At 43.8% G+C, this 26,962-nt stretch overlaps 1 long non-coding RNA gene across 4 annotated transcripts in view; it reads left to right on the forward strand.

Annotated features, from left to right (window-relative positions):
* The window catches only part of LOC109494920, a 64,639-nt gene that overhangs the window by 6,176 nt on the left and 31,501 nt on the right, over positions 1 to 26,962 (forward strand). For 2 of the 4 annotated variants that reach the window (XR_006590746.1, XR_006590745.1), the window contains exons 2-4: positions 1,286 to 1,446; positions 4,484 to 4,675; positions 15,738 to 15,832. This is a non-coding gene — a long non-coding RNA (uncharacterized LOC109494920). Of the gene's footprint in view, positions 1 to 1,285; positions 1,447 to 4,483; positions 4,676 to 15,737; positions 15,833 to 19,342; positions 20,026 to 26,962 lie in introns of those variants that run through there. The other 2 variants (XR_006590748.1, XR_006590747.1) reach the window with 2 other exon arrangements.

Here is a 26,962-nt window from a genome sequence, read left to right on the forward strand (position 1 = left end):
ATGGACACCCATATGAAATGACAGCCTTTCCTCTCCTAACACTCTCTATCCCCCATTCTGCTTTTTTTTTTCTTCCTCCAATAGCACTTATCACCATCTGACATATTATACATTCTCTTATCTGTTTATTTTCGATCTCTCTCCCACTCTCACACCTCCAGTAACCCACTAACATAAACTACCCATTAGGGTAGAGACTGTCTGTTTTTTTTTTGTTTTTGTTTTTACTGTTGTATTCACAGCATGTGGCACAGCACCTGATATATAATAGATACTCAGTAAGACATGTTGAATAAATAAGAATAACACATTATCCCTAGTATGTAACCCAAACATCTTATTTAAAAATTGGTTCCACATTACACTCTACATGTAGGACACATGTATATATAGTCTTTCATATTCTGGAAATCATAGTTTAGATATAATTTTGAGTTCTGCTTTTTTTTTTTTAACATAACATGTAATAAGCATTTTCTCTTGCTAAGATTGAATTCATTTGTTCAGTTGTTCATTCACTCATTCGTTCAACAAATATTTAATGAACTATTTCTGTGTTTCAGACAGAGCTGGATCTATAGTAGTAAACAGGATGCAGGACTTGCCCTCAAGGAACAAAGATTCTTTATAAACACCATCTGTAATGATTGCCTAATATTCCATCAAAACTATACTATATTTAATCTCTTCCCTATTTAAGGCTTACTGTTTATTATTAATAATGATGTAATGAGTACTTCCAAGTCAATAGCAATTACCCTTTAAATTGTTCCTTAGGGTAAATTCCCAAGTGAACAGTTATTGAGTTGAAGGATTAAAAATAATTTTGGTGTTTTGATATTACTTTCCATGTTGATTTCCAAAAAAGTGGTACCCACTTTATCCAGTCACCAGCACAAATTCCAATTTTATCCCAGTCTCTCCAGCGTTAGACATTTCTTTTTGTTTTGGCTGATGTAAAGTATAAAATGATTCTTCTTTGTATTTTTTGCATATAATTGATGTCTAGTAAAAGTGCCCATTTTTTGTTTTCTTTTTTTTTCTTATCTTTTTGTCATTGGTTAATTCACTAGGAGGTTCTTGGAGGGCCATTGTCCTAACTTGTGGGTCATGCCCGCCCTTTTAACACACATCAGAGGCTTATAGCATCTTAGAGTTGGAAGAGATTGTGTTTATCATCTAGTTCAACTGAAATTTCTAGTAGATGGCTCTCTAGCCTCTGTTGGCAAATCCCTGGCAATAGAGACTCACAACCTCATGGGGAAGTGTATCTTGTTTTTGCCAGGTTCTACAGGTACTGAGGTGGCAGCTCATCCCTGTGGTTCCCGTGTGGCCCCAGTTCTGCCCTCTGAAGCTCAGAGCCCACATACCAGATGTTACGGAACCTCTTTACCTTGGCTGCCCCTCTCTGCAAATATGTGGCCAGACTAGAATGTTCAAGCCCGGGTAAGTCCAGCAGGCCTAGAACCCAAGATGCTGTCCCACCCATAAATCTGCAGTGGTATATCAGCCACCTCTTCAGCTGGGTTCATATGAAGTTTAAGATTAGATGAGATTCTGGGGCGCCTGGGTGGCGCAGTCGGTGAAGCGTCCGACTTCAGCCAGGTCACGATCTCGCGGTCCGTGAGTTCGAGCCCCGCGTCAGGCTCTGGGCTGATGGCTCAGAGCCTGGAGCCTGTTTCCGATTCTGTGTCTCCCTCTCTCTCTGCCCCTCCCCCATTCATGCTCTGTCTCTCTCTGTCCCAAAAATAAACGTTGAAAAAAAAAATTAAAAAAAAAAAAAAAAGATTAGATGAGATTCTGAGACCTTCTTTAAGTGACCTGTAGCCAGGTCACACATTTCTGCAGTTGATCTTTTAAACCTGAAAACAAAACTTTGCTTTTCTCCCTGTTTTATATCAATATGTCAGTAGAGAAGCTGCTCTGGTCACACTCCTGCTGTCTAAAATGGGGATAACAAGGGGCACCTGGGTGGCTCAGTCGGTTAAGTGTCCAACTTCAGTTTAGGTCATGATCTCACAGTTCGTGGGTTCAAGGCCCACATCAGGCTCTGTGCTGACAGCTCAGAGCCTGGAGCCTGCTTCAGATTCTGTGTCTCCTTCTTTATCTGCCCCTCCCCCATGCGCGCGTGTGTGTGTGTGTGTGTGTGTGTGTGTGTGTGTGTGTGTGTGTGTGTGCTCTCTCTCTCTCTCTCCCCAAAATAAATAAACATTAAAAAATAAATAAAATGGGGAAAATAGGAGTCATTCTGACAACTTTGTGTGTTAGTGTGATGATTGAGTACAATGCAAAGTTGAACATTTGTCACCCATTTTGGTTGCCTAGCAACTGAGCCTCCTTCCTATGCTTGAGGAATCCTATGCCTCATGAGGTGGAGCCATCTTCCTTTACAGCTAGGGCGTGGACATTGGCTTGAGGCTCAGGCTCCTCCAGTCAGACAGGCCCCCTTCCTCCTGCTACACCTCACCAATTTTGAATTGGAAGCCAATGACAGCAAAGGAGCGGCATCTATTTTTAGTGATTTGATGGGTACAATCTCAGTTTAAGTGGTAGCAGTTTTACCGGCAGCATCCAGTATGAGGGTGTCTGTGGTGTAGGTGGCAGGGATGGTATCCTGCCATTCCAGACTCAGTGGTCACAGTAATGTGTTCTTAGACCACTGTTGAGTTGGGGTTTAGGGCATTGTTTCTGACTGCGTGCTTCCAAGCCTGATTTTCTACCTTCTTGGAAATTTTGTGAGCTACTTACTCACTATCTTTTAATTTATGTCCTTTGCTGTGCACATTAGCCAACGTTAGTTACTTTTGCTTACAACTAAAAATCCTAATCAGTACATACAGGATATGAAAAGTGCATTGGAAAGCACTAAGCACCACACACATACAAGATGTTATTGTAGTGGGTGTGAGGGGAGTGGGGGAGATAGGCCTGAACTCTACCTGCGAGAGTTCAGACAGGCCTAGGCATGCCTGGAAAGCTGGCCAGTGGGAGGGTATGATGGCAGGAACTTGTGGCCTGTACCTTGGCTCAACAGTAAGGCTGCCCACTGACCCTAAGGCAATTGGTATGGGGATGGCAGCTGCCAGAGGTCCTGCTGGGCACACGTAAGTAGATTGGCTGCTTGCTGTCTCCTGCCCTTGGACTGTTACCAACAGCCAGGGCCAGGAGGTAGGGCTGGGCTATAAAGCAAGTCTCTTGGGGTTGGACAGCTGCCCTTGGAGTGTCCTCACTGGGGTGGAAGAAGAATCCTGTCTGAATCTCTGCCCCTTCCCCGCCCCCACCCCCCCGCCCCAATCACAAGAGGGATTATGACTGGGTTGGGGTCCTGTCCTGTGCTACCTTTAGGCTGCCCTTCATCCCACTGAGCTATAACTTGGCTTTCCAGCCCAGCTTGGCTATGCCTCCAGAGTCCTGCCTTGCAGGCTGCCATCTGCATCTATCAGTTCTGGTGTCCCAGAGTGGGGCTCAGGCTGGCACTGCTGCTCTGTTCAGATGTAGGCTCTTGGGATCTTTGTGACATTGAGGATAGCCTCCCTGGGGACTTTCTGTCTTGAACCCCTGATGCCTTTCAAATCAGCCCTGTTGGGTGTGTGTATGGGGTGGTGGTGCTCTTGCTTTAGGGCATTCCCTGATTAGTCAGGGGTCATGTCCTGGGCTCAGACCATGGTCATATCCAAAATGTGGTAGCATCAAGCACTGTTGAGAGGAATCCTCGTAGGGAGTTGTAGGTTCTATCCCTGCTATAGCCACGGATTTTGTGATGTTAACATCACAACTACCAAATTTTAATCATTTTGCCAAATATGAATGTATATAATATTATTTTGATATCAAAACAAATAGAATAAAATCCACCATAAAAACAGCATAGAATAGGGGTGCCTGGGTGGCTCATTCAGTTAAGCAACCAACAGACTTTTGCTCAGGTCATGATCTCACAGTTCATGAGTTTGAGCCCCGCATTGGGTGAGCATGAACCCCACTTCGGGTGAGCTCTGCTTCTCTTGCTTTCTCTTATTAATCTTCACCATAAGCCCATGAACTAGGTACTATTTTATTTTATTTTATTTTATTTTATTTTATTTTATTTTATTTTATATTTTTTAAAGATTTTGTTTTTAAGTAATCTCTACACCCAACGTGGGTCTTGAACCTATAACCCTGAAAACAAGAGTTGCATGCTCTACTGACTGAGCCAGCCAGGTGCCCAGAACTAGGTACCGTTTTAATTCCCATTTTACAGGGACACCTGGGTGGCTCAGTTGGTTGAGCGTCCGACTTTGGCTCAGGTCATGATCTCGCAATCTGTGAGTTCGAGCCCCGTGTCCGGCTCTGTGCTGACAGCTCAGAGCCTGGAGCCTGTTTCAGATTCTATGTCTCCCTCCCTCCCCCTTCCCCCACTCATGCTGTGTCTCTGAATCTGTCTGTCTCTCTCTGTTAAAAATAAATAAACATTAAAAAAAAATTAATTCCCATTTTACAGACAAAGAAACTGAGGCCTATAGAGGTTCTAAGACTAGCCCAAGGTCACACAGCCAGTAAGTGGGAGAGATGGGCCAGCCATCCACTGTCAGAGCCTGAGTACTGCCCTTCCTACTGCCCATTCTACTGTGGAACATCTCTGGCTATTGAAACGTTTTCTCTCACATGGAGCTAAAAATCTCCTTCTCACTAAGTTAGTACCATTTCTGTTTCTGCTTATGCCAGTAGCCCACCATGGCAGTCCCAACATCCCAGGTTGAGGTATCTCAACCTTTTAGCTCAGCTCTCTACTCCAGTCATACCTGGAGCTTCTTCTGGGAACATCTGATATATATACTCCAGTCATACCTTTAGCTTCTTCTGGGAACATCTGAACCATTTTGTATCCACTAAATCCTAAGACATTCACTGTAGGAAGGTTATGGTTGGGTAGCTCACCAATTTTCTAGTTACTTTGACTCCAAAGGTACTGGCATGCAGTCTGTCCCACTCCTAGCAGAGTTATGGCAAGAAACAGTAAACCTAGCCACACTTAGGAAGGACTTGGTAGGGGGATACCGGGTGACTCGGTTGGTTGAGTGCTCGACTTCGGCTCAGGTCATGATCTCACAGTTTAAGAGTTTGAGCCCAGCATCGGGTTCTCTTGCTGTCAGGACAGAGCCTGTTTTGGATCTGCGGTCCTCCTCTCTCTCTGCCCCTCCCCTGTTTGCATGCACTCTCTCAAAAACAGACAAACAAACAAATAAACAAGTAAATAAGGACTTGGTAGAAATTTCTCTTTCTCTAAGTAAAATGGCAATAAAACAGTCAAAACAGTAGAAACAGTATTAAAACTGTGCTAAAGATTGTTTTGCTGCATGGGAATCTTCTGCTTCTCTGACCAGAAGGCAAGCTTCATGAGGGTAGGAATTTTTGCTAGTTTTGTTTCCTGTTGTATCCCCAGTGCCAGAACTATGTATGCCTGGAGCATAGTAAATATTCAAATATTTGTTAAGTGAATTGCTAGAATTAGGGGTGCCTGGGTGGCTCAGTTGCTTAAACATCCAACTTCGGCTCAGGTCACGATTGCACAGTCTGTGGGTTCATGCCCCACATTGGGCTCTGTGCTGATAGCTTGGAGCCTGGAGCCTGCTTCAGATTCGGTGTCTCCCTCTCTTTGACCCTCCCCTGCTCACACTCTTTCTCTCTCTCAAAAAAAAAAATACATAAAAGCACTAAAAAAATTACTAGAATTAAATGAATCCTTGTCTGTAAAAGGGAATTAAAATCTACATCTGAAAAAAAAAATCTACATCTGGTGTTACTTCCTTGGGTTACTAAGTTGTTTTGGAGAATAATGTGATCTCCCAAGACCATGGCTTTGAATTTCTTCTTCCATTACCTCACCGGCAATTTTTCTAGTTTTGTTGTGATTTTGATTCATAGGAAGATAACCTTAACTGTATGTAAAGTACACTGAATAAATAATCCTATTTTAAAAACAATTTCATTTAGGAGTACCTGGGTGGCTCAATCAGTTAAGGAACTGACTCTGGATTTTGGCTCAGGCCATAGTCTCTTAGGTTCATAAGTTCAAGCCCTATATTGGGCTCTGCTTTGGCAGCGTGGAGCCTATGTGGGATTCTTTCTCTGTGTCTCTCCCCTGCTCATGCTCTTTCTCTCTCTCAAAATAAATAAATAAACTTTAAAAAATCTTTCATTTGTTCTTGTAAACCTAAGGATAAACCGGAAATTGGTTTAGCTTGGTAAAGGGCAATATGCAGGAATTACTGGATTTCTTTTTTTTTTTCTTTCCCCCATTCTTTTTTTTTTTAATTTATTTAAATCCAAGTTAGTCAACATCTAGTGTAATAATGATTTCAGAAGTAGAATTTAGTAATCCATCACTTACATACAACACCCAGTGCTCATCCTAAGTGCCTTCAGCAATCATTGGATTTCTCGTATCTTATCTTTCGGAAAAAACATTCTGTGACTTTCTGCTTTGAATGTTGAGCTTAAATTCAGAATGTAAAATCATTAAGAAAGAGCTAAGCAAGAAGATTGCTGGTTCTTACATTTTTCTCATTGTTTATACACAAATATTACATGCTCATTGTTAGAAATAAAAAAATATGGATAAGCAAAATGATGAATATAGAAATCACTTCTAGTCCTATCACTCAGAGGTGATCACTGTCACCATTTCTCTGTTTCTATCAAATACTGAAATTAGTTAACATGGTGATAGATTCAGGGAAGGAGCTACATTTTTCTGATGAGAAAGTAAACACAGGAGATCTGGTTTCCAGCCCAGGTCAACCTGTGTTAAGAGCAGCAACAGATGTGAGTCCAGCAAGACGCAGGTAACAAATAGATAGGGTCACTCCAGTTCACACCCCAGAATCTGACCTTAGAAGGTGACCCAAGAAGTAGCAGAAGGCTAGAATGGGAGGGAGTAAGGAAAACAACTTTGAATTGGCTGAACATCCTAGATGTGACAAATTTCACAAAGTTTTCCTAGAATTGGGAGTGTCTTTTCATGAGAATTGAGGATAATCTTGGAAGAATCTGCCCTGATTTTTGCTCGCAAGTCAGAAAGACAGACTGTGCAGGCGAGGCTGTCGGGACAGTGAGGGCGGTGAGCCCGAGGACTCACTGTGTAATTGTTTGGTTTGTCTTCTGGGCCAGTTTGCTTCTACACTGATTTCCTAGGAAGGGGCCGTGTCACTTCTGGTTCATATCTTATAGCAGGAAAAGGTGGAGATCTGTGTGAATCGCACCTGAGGTCATATCCTTGGGCATCTTAGCATCTTCAAGCTGCCCTGAATGGGATCCCTGGGAAGTCCAGGGCATGGGCCCAATGACTTATGTTTTTCTTTCAAATTTAATACAAAATTTGCATTCTCCTCCATAATATTTGTCTTAGTGTTAAAATCATATTTTAAAAACTTTAAATGAAGTTGATATTCCGGGGTGTTAGATGTATAGACACTTTATGTAAATGTTGGTTGAATGAATGAATGTTGTTCATCTCAATATCCAGGATGCTCCAGGTCATGGCAAGTCTGAAAAGTCCACTGGGCTGGGAGGTAAAGAAATTAATACTTAATTGGGCATCACCTATATGCCACGTAAGTTTCCAGGTGTTTTACCTATGTAGTCCCAGTTTCATCCTCATGACCTTACAAGAATCCCTGTTTTATATGCAAGTAACTGGAGAATCAGAGAAATTAGGTACGTTTCTCAAGGTCTGGAATGGGGCAGGACCAAGTTGAAAATCCTGGTCTATCTGGGCCTCTGCTCTCTCCATACACCATGTGGCCACCTGCGGCCAGTTTACCCATCAATTTCTTAGAGACTTCATGGGCAATGCGGCCCACTGCTATGTCCTGGGGGCATGAAAGAAACACCATATTCTATCTTCCTGGTACTGAAGGCTGAAAGAGCAGGGGTCACAGGACTTGACTGTGGGCAGAAGAAGGCAGTACCTCTGGGGGTCTGGAGCACATCCCCTCATTCCTAAACAGGCCAAGTGAGAGTACACTGGGATGCTCCATGAGAAAAAAGGCTCACTTGCTATGTTATTTTAGGATAACAATCATTCAGGGTCGTTGTTGGCATTTTTTTTTTTTAATTTTTTTTTTCAACGTTTATTTATTTTTGGGACAGAGAGAGACAGAGCATGAACGGGGGAGGGGCAGAGAGAGAGGGAGACACAGAATCAGAAACAGGCTCCAGGCTCTGAGCCATCAGCCCAGAGCCCGACGCGGGGCTCGAACTCACGGACCGCGAGATCGTGACCCGGCTGAAGTCGGACGCTTAACCGACTGCGCCACCCAGGCGCCCCGGCATTTTTAACAGGTTTAATCTTTTGAACTTTGTTCCTACTTTGTTATGGCTCAGGTTCAAGTTTCACTGGCTCCTCTCAGCCATGAGTTGAATGCCCCTGGTTGAGGGACCCACACCATGGCTTTGTGGAACTCTCCAAAAGCACAAATTACAAGGTTCCAGAGTATTCACAGATGTCCGGAGGTGGTTGTTAACATGATTATTCAGTGAAGGCATTGCGGTCCCTGAAGCAGAAGTGGCCATTTCACCTTCCAGGGAGAGCCCATAGTGTCTTTCTTCTCCTTAGGTTAAGCTCACAGCACCCTCTACTCTTTCTTCTAAAACTCCTTCCCTAGGGCCCAGGGCAGGCAGATATGTGTCAGGTAGATAGGGCACTTGAATCCTGGAGAGCTAGATTCCTTATAGGTGGTTGAAAAAAGTAAATACAGTATGAACCCACTGTATACAGGTTAGAGAAGGAGCTGGAAGACATATTCTTACATATTAACTAGCTGCCAGTTTTCCTTCTACCTATCTGTAGTTTAAAATTTTCCTGTCATTAACATGAGTTATTTTTCTCAAAAGAAAAAAGAAATTCTCCCTCTCTCTCTCTCTCTCTCTCTCTCTCTCTCTCTCTGCCCCTCTCCTGCTCTGGCACTCTCTTTCTCTCTTTCAAAATAAATCAACATTAAAATAAGGAACTATAGGGCGCCTGGGTGACTCAGTCGTTAACCATCTGACTTTGGCTCAGATCATGATGTTATGGTTTATGAGTTTGAGTCCCACATGAGGTGAGATTGAGCCCCACTTCAGGTGACCTCGAGTCCCACTTTGGGTGAACATGAGCCCCACTCTGGGTAAGCCCTGCTTCTCTCTCTCTACCGCTTGTGGGATTCTCTCCCTCTCTCCCTCTCTCTCTCAAAAAAAAAAAAAAAGAGAAGGAAAGAAAGAAAGAAAGAAAGAAAGAAAGAAAGAAAGAAAGAAAGAAAGAAAGAAAGAAAGAAAGAAAGAAAAATATACCACTGATAAGGAAGGGAGTCATAGCAATTCAATAAAATATTCAAACATTAAAAAAAAAGAGCTATATAACAAATCCTATTGTTGGCTATTTAAGTAATTGTGACTTTTATGAATATAAAACAGTGCAGAGCAGGAATAACTGGCTGAAAATAGTTAAAAATTATAAAGCACAAAAAGTAGACTCCATCTCTAAATTCTGAAAAAAGGATAAAATTGCTGAAAGATGTTTAAGAGGGTGATAAAATCGCTGCAGTGTTCAGCAGCATGGTTTCTATTCAAAAAGCAAGGACTTAATCATTCTCATCCCCCTTTTCCAATAATAGTTCATCAAGTTGACCAAATTACTGCATTTTAGAAACTTGTAAACTTATCTTTTTAAGTACCTTCGACACCAGTCATCTGCACAGGGGTGGGAGGTACAGATAAGAATCTCATCCCATTGTTACCTCTGAGTTTGTGGGGTGGACATAATGCTGAGAGATGTGGGCAGGCAAGGTCATGTGCCCATAGAAGCACTTGACCTTGATTGCTGACCCAGAAGCAAGGTGGGGTGTGGGCTGCTACTTCAATGTTGAAAACATCAACTCTATTCATTCGAATGGCTTTTCTATTTACTAGATTTTAAGTTACAACAGACTATTATCTCTTCTATAAAAGAAAACTGGAGGGGTGTCTGGCTGGCTCAGTTGCAACTCTTGATCTCGGGGTTGTGAGTTCGAGTTGGGTGTAGAGATTACTTAAAATAAAATCTTAAAAAAAAAAAAAAGAAAGAAAATGAAAGAAAACCATAAAAGTCTCTTTTGTCTAGCAACTGCAGATGTTCCCAGAGCTGTTGTCATCTGCCCAGCACTCTCTGTGGCCTTAATCCTATGTCCAGCTGTACCCACTTTGCCTACCCTAACCTGGGAATAATCCGGCCTCTCATTTTGTCTGCAGGACTTCAGAGCTATTGAGCTCTACTGGGACAAAAGAAAATTAGTACCACACAGAGATGTGGTTTCCAACTCAGCCAGCTCTTTGCCAGTCCTTTTATTGACACCTAGCCAGACACTAATGCCATTCCCAATGGTGGCTTGTTTCCTGCTTGTCTAGCTCTCCTCAAATTGTCCACCCCACTGCTGTCTTTATCTCCAATGACCTTAACTTCTACTGTGTTGGGACAATGAAGCATATCAGGTTCTCAGCTCCTCTCTTTTTTGTTTCTAAAAGGATCCACATGGCATTTCTAAGATGAATCCTCCTAGATGCCCCTGCCCCCTTGACTCTTCCAGGATCCAGGACAATAAATTACCTTCTTTCTCTGATTTTCTAATCCTTCCTTTGTGTGTTTCCTTTCCTCTACCCTGCACACATAATTCTTTCCTATTCTAGGCAGGTGCTCTAACCTTCACTTTCTCTTCCCTGGCAGCTCCCATCCTGCACTTTATAAACAAACTTCTTGAAAGTAGCCTACATACTGTGCCTCCATTTCCTCAGTTTCTTTTATTCCCCACCAAGTGTAGGTTCTACCCCCATCATTCTACCAAAGTGGCCCTTGCTAAGGTCACCAGCAGCTTCTTAATTGTCAAATTATTAAATGAAATCTTCACTGATGCACCTCTGATATGTGATCGGTTTCTATAACTACCCCCCCCCTTTTTATTGTTTATTTCTTTTGAGGGAGAGAGAGAGAGAGAGAGAGAGCAGAAAAGGCGCAGAGAGAGAGAGGGAGAGGGAGAATCCATATTGTTAGCACAGAGCCCAAAGTGGGGCTTGATTCCACCAACTGTGAGATCATGACCTGAGCCGAAATCAAGAGTCAGGCCGTTAATGGAGCCACCAAGGTACATGTATAACTCCTCCTTAAATCTCTGTGGTTTCTTTGGCATTTCTTGTCCCCTGATGCTTTCTACTGTCTCCTCTGACCTCTCTTCATCTAACCAATCCTTCAATACTCGTGATATTGACCTGTCCTTGACCCAGCTTCTCAACCTTTCTACCTTGGCTTCCTTCCATGAGCTTTTTAGTGACAAGGGGTTTGGGCCAGTGGCTGCCCAGCAGAGTTCTGTAGAGCTAGATACCATCAGTCTCTTTGATTTCTAACACATAGCCTTGACACAGAGGAGTAAATTTCTAATAATGGAAATTCGCCATTGAACCTTTGGTGGATTGGATGAGGTAAGTCTTCTAAGTGTCTGATATTCAACTATAGGAGGCCATCCCCTTCCCTGCTCAAGGACTCAACCAACATGGGGGACATAAGAGCTGTCACTCCTGAAGGCTGTATGCCCACAGGGCTGCTTCATGTTACGGTCCAGACTCTTCTATGTTGACACATGTAGCTGTAATTCATTCATCTTCATTGCTCTGTGTTATTCCACCATGTGGATATACTGCTATATCTATTCTCCCGATGAACATTAAGATTATTCCTAGCTTTTTATATTCCCACAATGCCCTGTAACACTCTCATATGGGTCCCCTGTACATATGTGCAGAATTTCTCTAGTATGTGTGTATCTTGGATTTTACTAGTGGATGGGATGCGAAGTTACTTTCCAAAGGTTGTACCAATGTGCACTCCTACTGGTTTGCATAATAGTCCCCAAAATTTTAAACCAAAGGTAAAGGTGAAAGCTCCACCTTGACTTTTCCTTGCTCCCAGGCATCTCCCTGCTGCTAGAACATTCCACATGGTTATGTGGGTACCACACCAGACCCTAGTGTCTGCTTTCCATCTTTGCCTGGGCCCTCAGTGCTGTTGGGCTGTCTTCTTGCTTAAGCCCTGCTGGGAGAAGTCCCCATGCTCCACACTGAAGCTATTTCCAACTCTTTCAGGATTAGAACTTTCTCCTATGAGTGCCTGTTGCCAGAGCTAGCTTTGTAATTTGTAGGAAGTGGGGCCCCTTGCTTAAAAAGCAGGAATTGTCTTTTTCTTCTTCTCCTCCTCCTCCTTCTCCTTTTCCTTCTTGTCTTGACCTGTAGTGGTGTTTTTATTTTTTTAATTTTTAATTTTTTAAAGTTTATTTATTTATTTTGAGAGAGAGAGAATGAGTGAGTACAAGGGAGGGGCAGAGAGAGAGAGGGAGGGAGAGAGAAAGAGAATCCCAAGCAGGCTCCTCACTGAGAGTGAGGAGCCTGATGTGGGGCTCAAACCCACAAACCGTGAGATCATGACCTGAGCCGAAATCAAAAGTCAGATGCCCAACCAACTGAGCCACCCAGGTGCCCCATGTAGCAGTGTTTTTAATTCGTTGTTTAATGTTGCACTTCCTCAGGCACAAGGTGACTCACAGTTGCATATGTAGACCCTCACAGTGCCTAGGCCCTTGCCCTGTGATGCGGCACACACACCCAACCATGATCCTCCCTTCCAGGGCTGGTGTGGCCACTGGGTGGGGACAGTGGGCAGACAGCAGAGAACCTGTCCCAGGAAGGGTGGCCACAGAGGAATCTAGGTGCCCTCCCATTGGTGCATGCTCTCTTGTCCCATTGGACTTCGTTTACAAAGCATGAGCTCAAAACTAAAATTATTAAGGACTTTGAGGTAGCCACTATAGAGTATTAAATTGTGAGTGGAGAGCCAAGCACAACTGCACTGTCGCTTATCCATGAAGCCAGCCCTACGTGCCACACCCCTCAGACCCAGCTGCCAAGATCTGCTTGCCTGCCATATTCTGGATTAGCTGGAGAACTCACTGTGAGTGTGTTGAATTTTATTGGCACAGGCATCATGGTTTTTGCAAAAAGATCCCCAAATTGTCAAGTTTGGAGTTTGCATTCTTCCTTTTGCCCCAACGGCTTCAGTCACTTAACTTAATTCTTCTCTTGTTTTTCTTTGTTTTAATAATGTAACAGTATTTTTATTCACTAAGGTTAAGTCTTCAAGTACCAAAATAATGTTTAAAATTATTTGGGTGTAACTGGATTGCTCAGTCAGCTAAGCATCCAACTCTTGATTTTGGCTGAGGTCATGATCTCACAGTTCAGGATTGAGCCCTGCATCGGGCTCTGTGCTGGCAGCATGGGGCCTGCTTTGTATTCTCTCCCCCTCTCTCTCTCTGCCTACCCCCACCTCAAAATAAATAAATAAACCTTAAAAAATAAATTTAAAAAACTATTTGATGGAAAAGCATGGAAACTCCCTCTAGAGACTAAGCCAGCTACAGCTCTATTTGGCTAATACAATGTGTGGCTCTTTGTCTAATCTTGTGAAATACAAAGTCGACATGATAATCACCAGTAAAAGTAAAGCAATTTTGATTAACACAACTATACTCCACCAGAAATAATAATAAGGCATGATGAGAAATAGTGTAAAAGCTAGTTTTGCAATATTTCTAAACAAATTTGTTTTTAAAATTGTAAGACTATTTTCTCAACAAATATTGAGAATAGAAATATTAATTTCATATTCTGTTCATATGAGTATAAGGCATTCTCAACATGATCTAAAATTGGATTTGGGTCAGAATAGAAAATTTGAAGAGTTATTTGGGCAGGGTGCCTGGGTGGCTCAGTCGGTTAAACGTCGGACTCTTGATCTCAGGTCAGGACATGATCTCACAGTTTGTGAGTTGAGACCCATGTCAGTCTCTGCTGGGATTCTGTCTCTCCTTCTCTTTGCCCCTCCCCTGCTTGTTCTCTCTCTCTCAATAAAAAAATTAAACTTAAAAAAAAGTTATTTGGGCTAACAGTTTTTTGCTATTCCTGTCCACTGAAATTTTCCAAAATACTGGGGTCTTTACGGCTACCAGTAGAGTTTGCTTAAAAAAAAATGTAAAGGAAGCAACTGGGAACACCCACATGTTTGTTTATTCATAACGTAGCCACGCATTTTTATAGTCATTTCTTAACTGATTCACCCAGAATCTGGGGGTCAGGTTCTGAATTTGTCTTATGATAAACAAAGCAGCAGAGCCGCAGCTCGCCCTGCCTGAGGGAAGGTGGCTGTGAGGTTAGAAGAAAAGCAAGGAGGGAAATTACATTTCTATGACACTTGTTTAACGCATCTCCTTATTTAATGCTCACAACCGAGCCACTTGCAAGTGGAGAAACTGAGGCACAGAGCAGGGCAGTCACTCAGCCGAGGGCCCAGTGTGGAGAAGCCCTAGAGGCTGTCAGTTCAAACTACTGTCTCCCTCAAGAACAGCAGGGAGTCTGGCAGTGCTGAGCCCAGTGGTCTGGGGGCAGAAACAGTGTTCTCTGAGTCTGGTTCTCCTTTCTCTGTTCTCCTTTCAGCTAGCCATCCTTGGTCACTTAGGGCCACACGGCTAGAATTGGCTGCTTCCAGAGGAAGGCCCCTGAGTGCTCTGTGCTGGCTGAGCCTTCCACAAGCCACAGAGGTTTAGAGGAAGTTCAGTTTCTCGGATGGGGGGAGGTGAATGGCCCAGACAGCCTTCACCCAGAGCTCAGCCTGTGCAGAGCAAGCCATGCTCAGTGGGCGGGATTGCCCCAGGTAGCCTGACACAGGGCAGAAGGCTTTTACAGATCCGGAACTGAGGCCAGGAGAGAAGTGATCTGTCCAGGATCCTGCAGTAAACTGGCAGAGCCTGGCTCAGCGCTAGGCCGCTCTCCGTCTTCACCTTGGTTAGCCTGTGCCATGCAGCTGCAGGTGGTTGTGGATGGCACTTGTAGGACTGGTGGGTGCTGGCATCGCCTTGTCATTCTCACTTATTAGGAGCCTTGGAGCCACATTCTCCTTGGGAGTTGATGACATGTTTCTGAAATCAAATTAACTTTGATATCTGAGATCCTGGAATCTGGAATCGTTACATGTCTCATGTCTTGTCCCAACTCTGCTCCGGATTTTGGGTGACGGACAGATGGGAGCAGTTAATCTGAAATTCCTCAGGGCAAGATTTACTAACTGTATCTTTGTGACCTGCAGGAAGTAAGGAAATCTTCTGAAGTGCTATACCCACAGTGTGCCATGCCCCGGGGAGAATGTAGCTCGGGCTGTAAGGTGAGCAAGGTAGCACTCTATTCAGAGCACCCAACAGGCTTCTTTACCCCAAGTGTGGAGCTGTCTTGGTCACTGTGGCTCTTCTTCCTGCTGGCCTGTCCCATCTGTCTTCTTTGCTTTGCTCGACCTTTAGGAGCCAGCAGTATAACTCTGCGATGCCTTGGGACAAGAGCACAGAAAGCCCAGATGAGAAAGATGCCCAATTTGATAGTTGTCCCCAGCTGAGTTCCCTGCAGTCTCTTAGGTTCCTGGCCTCAAGCCCCACTTAGTGACTCTTGACACCTCTCACCTCAGCTCCTGGGGTCTCCAGGAGGCTTCCCAAATTCAGTCATGAGTGCCCCCCAACTCTGTCTCTTGAATCTTGAGGTAGACCTGCCTCCACCCCATGCCTGTTCAGGTGTCCTTGGTCCCCTCCCCATTCAGCTCCTGAGTGACCCCTAATTTCATAACAAAAGTCCCTGTACTTTGCTCTCTTCCCTAGAGCCACACCATCATTGATCTTTCTTGACCAACTCCCATCAACTAGAGTTAAGAAAGCCTTGTCGGGCACAACCAGCTACTTTGATAGTTTGGCAGGTGAGTGTGGGGTGGGAGTCAGAGCTGCATCAGATAGGAGCCATAATAGCAGGAGGATGGGGAGGGTGGGTGAACTGGTGCTACCCAGGAGGCAGGCCATGGAAGTCCAAGTCTGATGTGTAGTTCACAAGGCAAGCTCTAATTGGGCACAGGCCAAGAAGGCCAAAGTCTAGGGAAGGGGGATGGGAGGCAAGTGGTGAGTGAAAAGCAGAGCCTGGAGGCCAGTTGCAGCAATTAAGGGTTTCTGGTTCTCGTGTATCTCAGCAGAAAATGTGTGGGAGATGTAGCCATGGTCTATAGTCCTGACTATCGTGTGCTGCTTGCATTGTCAGGCCCACCTTCTGAACTTCTCTGCTCACTTGTGTACTCCTCACTACATCCCTGAAAGCCCAGCCTTTGCTCCCAGCCCACATTGCTGGACCTCTGGCCCAAGGCTAGTGCAGGAGCTGCCCTGCTAAGGCCAAGAGCAGTACATCAAGCCTTCGGGAGAAGCTCTGGTGGGGGCCCTCACTCTCTTTAGACTCCTTGGCACCCAGCCAGCCTTGGCCACTTGCTAAATCCTACCAGAATTCACACTCACTCACTCACTCACTCACTCACAGATATACTCCCCATACACATCTCTTTGCTTTTGGCTGAGGTGTCGACGGCTTCTTCCTGTATCTGGCCTTGCCCTATCCTGTCCTGAGTTCTTTCTCCCTTCACTCAGGGATGGGATTTTGGAGTTCTACCTGGGCTGCTTCTGGTATCCAACCTGGTCAGCCCTGTTCATGACCTCTCAGGGCTAATGTTACAGGGCTGAGGCTGTGAGAACCATGAGGGCAGGGGCCTCATCCATCTGAATGAGGCTGAATCTACAGTAACATCACATAGTAAGGGCCCAGTAAATATTTGATCAGGGGCCTGAGTTCCTAATCAGGTCAGGTCCCTGATGCCCCCTCCACCCTGTGCTGCATAGATGTACATCTGTGTGTGGTACACATTAAAGGCCAGGTACTGGGGCACTGAGACAGATAGCAGAGCCCTGTGTCCTTCCACACATGACTACAGTTGGCTTTAGTGCCCTCTTGTTCACAGCCTTATTTCTCTGAATGCCAGCAGGAACCAAAGCTCCCCTGGGAAGACCGTATTTTGTTACAACACAAATGGGAAACGTGCTGTGCCAATGTGAGCCCTGGACAAGTGCTTGGTCAGAAGAGAGGCCTTCTAGTTTTGCCTTGCCTATTGGGATGGCCATTCTGGGCACATGATTTTAATTAAAATTCATCAGACTTTGCCTGGTTATCTGGCCAGGTGGTGAGTTGTTAGCTAGTGTCTCTTGGGTGAGAGATCTGGAAAGCAAGCTTTCCCCGCCATTTGGATGGCTGAGCTCAGTCAGGAATGTGTGGGAGGATGGGGAGTGATCCCAGGTTCTGAGCCTACAGAGACAGTGAGCTGAGGAGAGAACATGGATGTGGGCCTGAGCCAGAGAACAGAGCAAGGCCTGTGGCATCCACAAAGGTCACTGGAGCACTGATAGTGACCCAGAGAGAAAGCTCAGGCTGTCTGCCATGCACAGCCCCTTGTCCCTGCAGCCTGGCCCTTGTCACAATCAAGGTGAACTTCCTAAGGAAATGGAACCACATTAGAACCCAGCGGGGAGAGGATGACTGTCACTGGAAGAGTCACCCTGCTTCTCAGGCATGCCTGAAAATCTACCTGTAGGCAGTTTCTGGAAACCAGATCATTTTGTGGATGCGGTGATAGAGTGTGTGATTTAAAGGAACACCCAGAACATCTGTCCATCAGGTGTCTAATTCCTTTGTCATTGTAACTTTGTGATATAATAAGAAATAGATATTTGGTCTTTGTCACTGGTTCCTAGCACAGAGCTTCTCAAATCCTTGCAGCTTCCTGAGTGATAGAGGTGAGAGGGGTATTTTTTGTTACTCCTATAAGCCCTTGCAACCATATCTGAATTTATGTTGATGAGATGGTTCTTGGGGAATGGGGGTTGGTTTCCAGAGGAACCAGCATGTGATTAGAGCCTTGGAAACTTCAGTCCCTGCCCTGCACCCTCCCCCATCTCTGGGGAGGAGAAAGCGGCTGGGGATTGACTTAAACATCAACAACCAATGATTTAGTCAATTTGTGCCTTTGCAAAGGAGCCTCCATAAAATCTGTGAATGAAGGAAGGATCAGAGAGCTTCTGGGTTGGTGAACACACTGAGGCGCTAGGAGAGTGGTGCACCCAGAGAGGGCGTGGGACCTCCATACCCTTTCCCCAGACCTTGCTCTATGCAACTCTTCCATTTGGCTTTTCCCAAGTTGTGACCTTTATAATACACCGGGAACAGTGAAGTGTTTCCCTGAGTTCTGTGAGCCATGTAGCAAATTATTGAACCTGAAAGGGGCTCATGGGAACCTTTGATTTATAGCCAAGTTGGACAGAAGTGTGGGTTACCTGGGCACCCACTACTTTCAGTTGGCATCTGAAGTATATGCAATCTTGTGAGCCTGAGCCCTTAACCTGCAGGGTCTGCACTAACTCTGGGTAGTTAGTGTCAGAATTGCCTAAGGTGAGGGGAAAACCCACACATTTGGTATCAGAAGTGTGAGTAGAGGAAACAGTTTTTCCTTTAGTCATGTGAGTAGTAACCCTAACACGTAAATCCATTTTAGAGTTGGATTTTTTTTAGAAACATTTTTTTTATGTTTATTTATTTTTGAGAGAGAGAGACAGAGCACGAGCAGGGGAGGGGCAGAGAGAGGGGGACATAGAATCCAAAGCAGGCTCCAGGCTCTGAACTGTCAGCACAGAGCCTGACATGGGGTTCAAACCCATGGACCGCGAGATCATGACCTGAGCCGAAGTTGGATGCTTAACCAACTGAGCCACTCAGGTGCCCCTGGTTGGATATTTATGAATCCAGCTTTCTTTTAGTAAGGCTCATGCTATCAAGGAAAACACACAGAGGTTGAGGGCAGGTCACACATGTTGGCAGGACTGCCAACAGGGTGGAGGATTGCATTCTTAGCCTAGTTGAATGCCATAGAAATTAACTCCCTCCTATAGAGTCAAGTGTTTAGCCCTCAGGAGTCAGTACCTCAAGAGACCTCAATCAGGTCAGCGTAGGAAAGATTGGAATCTAGGTTTAGCCAGTTGCTGCAGGAGCACCTTGCACATAGCTTTGGCTTTCTGGCTCCAGAATTTGACGAGTCACTGTAGGTTATATAATGACCATCTTGTCTGACAGCCCCAACCTGAAGGGTAAGCCTGGGTAGTTCAGTTCCTTCAAGAGCCAAGCATGGCTCAGCACCTCCCCTCTTCCTTATCCAGCTCTGCAGCAATGTTGGGACTATTTCCAGAGTCAGTTGTTGCACATTCCACAAATAAGGCAGGAATGACAGTGGCGTACATGTCCCGTGGTTGGGTAGATTCCTCCGGGAGCCAAATGTAATCACCACTGGCCTTCTGCTGCTGCCCAAGGAGTCTCCTCCATCATATGATGTCACCCTCTTCCTCTACAGGAGACTTGACACAGAAGATACAGCCCTTTCCCTTGAGAACCCTAGAACAAGTGAGAGAGGTATGGATGAGTAGGTGAAGAAGAGTGACTGGTCTCCACCAAGGGGCCAAGTGTGGACACCTTCTTCCCCCTCTTTTGAACAGTTTTATTGAAACATAACTTATGTACAGTAAACTGCATATATTTAAAGCATACAATTTGATGAGTTTGACATGTGTCTATCCCTGTGAAACCATTACCACCGTCAAGACAAGGAATGTATTCATCACTCATTTTCCTGTGCCCCTTTGAAATCCTTCATCCCTGTCCTTCCTGTCCCACTTAGCCAACCACTGATCTGCTATCAGCCACTGTAGATCAGTTTACATTTTCTAGAATTGTATATATGTGGAATCATAGTAGGTGCACTTTGTCTGCCTTATTTCATAGCTTCATTATTTTAGTGTTCACCCATGTCATTACATGTATAAATAGTTTCTTTTTATTGCTGTGTAGTGGTCTATTGTGTGGATATACCACAGTTTGTTTATCCATATCCAATTGTGGATGGACAATTGAGTTGTTTCTGGTTTCGGGCTACCACAAATATAACTTCTATGAATGTTCATGTACAAGTGTTTGAGTGAATGTGTGTTTTTATTTTTCTTGGGTAATTACCTAGGAGTGGAATGGCTGCGTCATATGGTGTATGTACATTTTAAATTTTTAAAAAACTACCAAACTGGGGCACTTGGGTGGATTAGTCAGTTAGGCATCTGAATCTTGGTTTCAGCTCAGATCATGATGTCCCAATTCGTGGGTTTGAGCCCCATGTCGTGTTCCGAGCTGACAGTGTAGAGCCTGCTTGGGATTTTCTCTCTCTCTCTCTCTTTCAAAATAAATAAATAAACGTAAAAACCTGCCAAACTGTTTTCCAAAGTGGTTGAATCATTTTATATTTCTACCAGCAATTTCTATGAGAGTTATAGTTGGCCCATATCCTTGACAACACTTGGTATGATAAGTCTTTTTAATTTTAGCCATTTTAGTGGGTATGTAGTAGTATCTCATTATGCTTTTAATTTACATATCCCTAATAACTATGATGTTGAACATCTTTCCATGTGTTTACTTGCCATTTATATATTTTCTCTGGTAAAGTGTTTCTTCAGATTTTTCCCACTTTTAAAGTTGGGGTGTTCATATTAATATAATATATAAAATAATTATAATTTATATTATATTATATGTTATGATACACTAAAATATGTTACATATTATAATGTTACATATTATATAAAATTATATATATTATAAATATTTATAAACTATCCACCAAAAGGCTTGTATTTCAAATATATATTCAAATATGTTATATTTCCCCCTTGGAGTTTATTGACAAGTTCCGTGATGAAGTGGCACAAGGTAACAACTATGTTGAAATATCAATGAAAAGACTAATGTTTATATTTGTTTATAGGTGGATGTATGCTTTGCAAATATTTTCTCCTAATCTTTGGCTTACCTTTTCATTTTTGTAGCAGTGTATTTTGAAGTACAAAAGTTTAAAATCTCGGTGAAGATTTTTAGATCAATATATTGATTTTTATCTTTTTTTAAAATGTTTATTTATTTTTGAGACAGAGAGAGACAGAGCATGAACGGGGGAGGGTCAGAGAGAGAGGGAGACACAGAATCTGAAATAGGCTCCAGGCTCTGAGCTCTCAGCACAGAGCCCGACGCAGGGCTCGAACTCACAGACCGCGAGATCATGACCTGAGCCAAAGTCGGATGCTTAACCAACTGAGCCACCCAGGCGTCCCTTGATTTTTATCTTTTAAAGCCTGTGCTATTGTGTACTGTGTACGAAATCTTTGCCAAATCCAAGGCCATCAAGAATTTCTCCTATATTTTCTTCTACTCATTTTGTAGTTTTTGTTCTTACCTTTAAGTCAGTGATCCATTTTAATTTTTGTATCTGATGTGAGGTAAGAATCTAGGTTCATTTTCTTTCAAGATTCCTAGTGCTCTGGGTCAGTACTGTCTTCTCCCCACCACACCTCCATCTCTACCTCTTCATGAAGCCACCACCCTGTTCCAGTCTCTGATGTCTCATAAACTATTCAGCCTCTGACTTCTTGCTGGACACTCAAGCACTTGATGGGGATCGTGCTTTGGATGCTCTGGTGTTTCTCTCTGGCATTGGTCATGGAGGCAAAGACCAGAAGACATCCTTTTGAGGCCATTCCGTGCTTGATGGTCATGTGGTTCTGGTGATAATTTGCCTTCCCTGACATCTGTTTCCTGTAGTGACAGCCAAAGGATCTGGAACTCCCCAGTGGGAGAGACAACCACTCTTAGGGTTCTAAAAACCAACTGGAATCTCAACCTGCCTGACATCCTTGTTGGCACTTGCAACAACCCACGTGTGTGGAAGGGAGGCAGTCTTTCTGAGTGGGACCAGCTGTTGTTGTTATCATCATACCAGGAGTGAGCAAACTGAGGTTTCATAAGATTCAGTGACCTGTCCAAGATCACTCAATTGGCTCATCACATAGTGCCTTAATCCCTGGGTCCACAAAGGACCCAGGCTCCCAGGCCAGCAGTTTCCACTCTATAAATGTGGCAAGTTGCATGTGGGATTTTCCTGCCAAAAGGACAAACTAGTCCCGTGTTCTTTTATGGTTTCAAAGAAAAGGAACTTCAATGGGTGAAAGGTTTTAAAGAGCATACTTAAGGTCTTGGGTGTAAGTTGAAGAACTAGGTTTGGGAGAGGCTGGTTTTCCCTTTGTGAGATGGATCTGGGCTTTATTTTTTCTTCTGCCCTTTGTTGGGTTCAGAAAGGAAGTGCTCCTGTAGGGTTCAGGGCTCAGCACATTGCACTGAGACTGTGGAGGAAAGAAAGTAGGGGCTACCTGATGTATATTCCCTTCAGTCCTGCACTCATCAGGCCCTCCACAATGCCTCACTGTCCCCATGAAGACCCAATCTCAGCCTGATGTCATCAGCCTGGCCCATTTCCAACCTCAGCTTCTTTTACCTGGCTCTTTCATCTAGCCTCCGTCCACCCAGACAGGCTGGTGGCCTCAGGGACATCCATACCCTTTACCTGGTGTGCACTTTTCTCATCCCTCAGTTTTGTGTACACGAGTACCCCCTGCACTTGGTCCCTCATGAGCCAGCTTGCATTTCAGTTTCTGTCAGCTGGTTGGGCCTGCTCCTGCCTTGGCACCCTCAGATGTACTAACCCTGTGTCCAAGGCTCAGTCTTGCAGAACCTCTTCCCCTGTGGCCTGAAACTGGTAATTAGGCCTCATCCCATTTCCGTGTTCATAGCTTTTCCACGGGACTTATCTCTCCACCTAGATTGTCAGCTCCTTCTGGACACGGACAGGTCTGTACCTTCCTCATTGCATCATAGCCCCTCAGCACCTGGTGTCATCCACACAGCACCGTATCTATATGGATTGCTTCAATTGGGTCTGAGTCTTGGCGGAATGGTGGGAGGTTTGCAGTGTATAGTTTTGTTATGAATTCTGGAAAGGAATTCTAAAACTCTGTGTGATGGTACAGAGATGCATACCACTGTCCAGGCTGGAGACTTGGGGTTAATAGAAGCCAGCGTTCACCTCTGAAGGCGAGAGGGGTAAGAAGGTCCACATAAGACAACTCCTAAATTCAGAACCAGCCTTTAGACCACCCAGGAGTGCCCATGTCCACAGAAACTTCCCTGTTGCTTCACACACAAGGAGAGCATGTGGCTGGGAGGGTTACACAGCACAGGCGTGAATGCTGTACATGTCAAGATCCAGGAGAATGTGCCCTGGTCTCCCAAGCTGTGCTTGGGAAGGGGGAAGTTGTTAGATGGGCACAGAGTTTCAGCTTTGTAAGATGTAAAGAAGTTTGGAGATGAATGCTGGTGATGGTTATGTAACAGTGTGAATGTACTTTTAATGCCATGGAACTGGACACTTAAAAATGGCTAAGATGGGGGTGCCTGGGTGGCTCAGTCGATTAAGTGTCCAACTTTGGCTCAGGTCAGTGAGTTCAGGCTCCCACGTCCGACTCTGCTGACAGCTCAGAGCCTGGAACCTTCTTCAGATTCTGTCTCCCTCTGTCTCTCTGCCCCTCTCCTACTTGTGCTCTGTCTCTCTCTCTTAAAATCAATATTAAAAAAATTTTTTAAATGGCTAAGATGGTAAATTTTATGTTATGTGTATTTTACCACAACTGAAAAAAAACAAAACAACAACAACAACCTTGAAAGCTAGCTAGCTTAATGCTTAAAGGCATGGGACCTCTGAGTCAGACAAACAAAGCCAGGTTTGCTGCTTTTATAGTTGGGCAACCTTGGGCAAGTTAGTTCATTTCTCAAAGCCTCAGTTTCCTCATCAATGAAACTGGGATGATGTTAACACCAACTTGTGGAGTAGCTTTGAGGAGTGAATGGAGGTATTGCTGCACCAGGCAGTTGTTAATGCGGTGTCTGAGTCTCTTGCCTCAGGGAGCCCAGCACTGCTGGGGGTTGTGGGAGAGGGCACCGGAAGGGGTAGGCTGTGAAGCCTGGTAGCGTTCAGATGTCTAAAGTGGACAAGTAGTGTGGGGGCTGTGTCAGGAGGCAGTGGGGGTCCCCTGGGGAGGGAGGGTGACTTTCCGCAGCCGTGCGGAGCAGGGAACAAAACCCGGCTCCATTACACACACACACACACACACACACACACACACACACACACACACACACAATGCGATGTTGAATCCTTTATCCTATTTTGTGCTTTTTATTCTTCTTATCTTTTTTGTGTTTCTCTTATGGACTGATTTTTTTTTTTTTTTTAGTATTATTACTGTCTTTTTTTCTCCTCTACTAATTAGAAGTTACACATTGTGTTTCTTTTTCTTTTTCCTTTTAGTGGTTACCTTGAAATTACCACATGTATACTTACCAAGGCCTAAAGTTAGCTAGTTACTTTACCTTCCTCTTTGGTAGTGCAGAACTTTAAAGCATCTTAACTCTGTTTTCCCCTTCATTATATGTTTTGTGCTTTAATTCTGTCTTGTTTTGCTATAACCTCACAAGACCTTGTAATTATCATTATAGTATAAGCCAACATTTGTTTAGTTTTACACACATATTTACTACTTTTTTGGCTCTTCACATCTTCTTATATCTCAGATCTTCCATCTGGGATCATTTTCTTTCTGCCCAACATACATTCTTTACAATATCCTTTAATGAGAGTTCTCCGGTTACACATGCTCTGTTTTTGTTTGTCTGAAAATGTGTTTGCTTTGTGGTCATTCATGGAAGATGTTTTCCCTGGTTGAAGAATTCTGGGTTGTCTGGTCCCTTCCACCCCCAGCTTCTACTGTTGCCATTGACAAATGAGCTGTTGGTATAAGGTACACTACTTTTTCTTTGCTATTCTCTCTCTCTCTCTCTCTCTCTCTCTCTCTCTCTCTCTCTGTCACTGTCTCTGTCTCTTATGTTTGTGTTCTGCAATTTACTATATGTGTTTCTTTATTTTCCTCTTCCTTTTTAAAATCCTGCTTGAATTTTCTTGGTATTCTTATCTCTGAATGGCATCTCTTATCAGTTCTGAAAAATTCTAAGCCAGTATCTCTTCAAGAATTGCCTCTCTCCAGGGGTGCCTGGGTGGCTCAGTTGGTTAAGCTTCTGATTTCCACTCAGGTCATGATCTCCTGACCTGTGAGTTCGAGCCCTGCATCCGGCTCTGTGCTGATGGCTCATAGCCTGGACCCTGCTTTGGATTCTGTATCTCCCTCTCCCTCTGCCCCTTCCCTGCTCACACTCTGTCTCTCTCTCTCAAAAATAAATAAACATTTTTAAAAAATTAAAAAAAAAAAAAAAAGAATCGCCTCTCCAGTCTCTCTCTCCTTCTAGAGAAGAAGCTTAGGCCATTCTTTTCCATGTCTCTGAGCCCTTCCTCTGTATTTTTTTCTTTTTTTAAATGCAAATGTTTATAGCAACATGCTTCTTAATAGCCAAAAAGTAGAAACAACCCAAATGTCCATCAACAGATGAATGGACAAATAAAAATGGCATATCCACACAATGCAACATTACCCAGCCATTGAAGGAATGAAGTATGGCTACAACTACAACAGGGATCAACTCTGAAAACTTTATGCCAAGTGAAAGAAACCAGACACAAAAGGCCACTTATTGTATGACTCCATTTATATGAAATATCCAGAATAGGCAAGTCCACAGAGACAATAGACCCGCAGGGTCTGGGGGTAGGAGAGAATGGGGAGTGATTATTAATGGTATAGAGTTTCTTTTTCAGGTAATGAAAATATTCTAAAATTAGGTAGTGGTGGTGGTTGCATAACTCTGTTAATACACTAAAGACTACTAAATTATATATTTTATTTATTTAATTTTTTTAAATGTTTATTTATTTTTGAGAGAGAGAGATAGAGTGCAAGTGTGGAAGGGGCAGAGAGAGAGGGAGACACAGAATCCGAAGCAGGCTCCAGGCTCTGAGCTGGCAGCATAGAGATACGGGGCTCCAACCCATGAACCGTGAGATCATGACCTGAGCCAAAGTCAGACACTTAACCAGCTGAGCCACCCAGGTGCCTCTAAATTGTACATTTTAAAGGGATGAATTTTGCAGTATGTGGATTCCATATTTTCTGTCTTTTGGTCTCTCTCTGCTATTCCTCTTGCTTTCTTTCTCATCCATCTGCCAGTTTGCAAATGGCCCCTTTAGCTAAATCTAATCTTCCACTGCATTTTAAAATTACAGTTATAGTATTTTCGTTTCTGGAAGTTCTGTTTGCTTCTTTCTCAGATCTGTTAGGTCATTCTTTATAATTTCCTATTTTTTGCAGATATTTCCAAACTTGTCCTCTATTTCATTAAACATATTAAATATGGTTGGTTTATAATCTGTGCTTGGCAATCCTGTCATTTGAAGGTGTAGGTTCATGTGGGCTATGTGCTGTCTCTTCTGGTTCTTGTTCATTGTTTCCTCGTGTGCTTGGTTATTTCTAGCTTGTGTACCACTGAGTATATTGGAAAATTTATTAGTGGGTATTTGTTGAGGCTTAGGATGAAGATACCTTCCCCCAGGTAGGATTTACACATCCTTCTGCCAGGTGCCCCACAGTATTAGCAGTGCAGGAGTAGTTTGAACTAAATTCATGACTTTGGGTTTTTTGAACCATCCCATTGATGTGAATTTGGGCTGCTACTCTGTGTGAAGGTCAGCTGATGGTGTAACTTCTCAGGAACAGCCCCTTCCCCTTCTTTTTCATTCCCTGGGTACCAGTTTTAGGGTACCAGTTTAATCTGGGAGTGTCTTTTGGTAGATTCCTTACTTGGGTCAGGTCCTGAGTTTTGACATTTATCCACATTGCCCCTCAAGGCCATTAAAACTGAGATTCAGATATGCCTATATTAGCAAGAGCCAGAAGGACTTCAGTTTTCCTTACTTCTCTAGGTTTTTGCCTCTCCTTCCATTTTGACCATATTCTTTTTTCTTTCTCCAGTTCTTCATTGTTCTCAAGAAGGCATTTTTCATGTTTCAGCCAGCATTTTTTGTTATTTTCGGCAACTGTATTTCCTAAAACAGAAGTTGGCAGATCTTCTCATGCTATTTGACCTTACATAAGTC

The sequence above is a fragment of the Felis catus genome, chromosome E2, assembly GCF_018350175.1.
Source record: "Felis catus isolate Fca126 chromosome E2, F.catus_Fca126_mat1.0, whole genome shotgun sequence".
NCBI classification, from domain to species: domain Eukaryota; kingdom Metazoa; phylum Chordata; class Mammalia; order Carnivora; family Felidae; genus Felis; species Felis catus.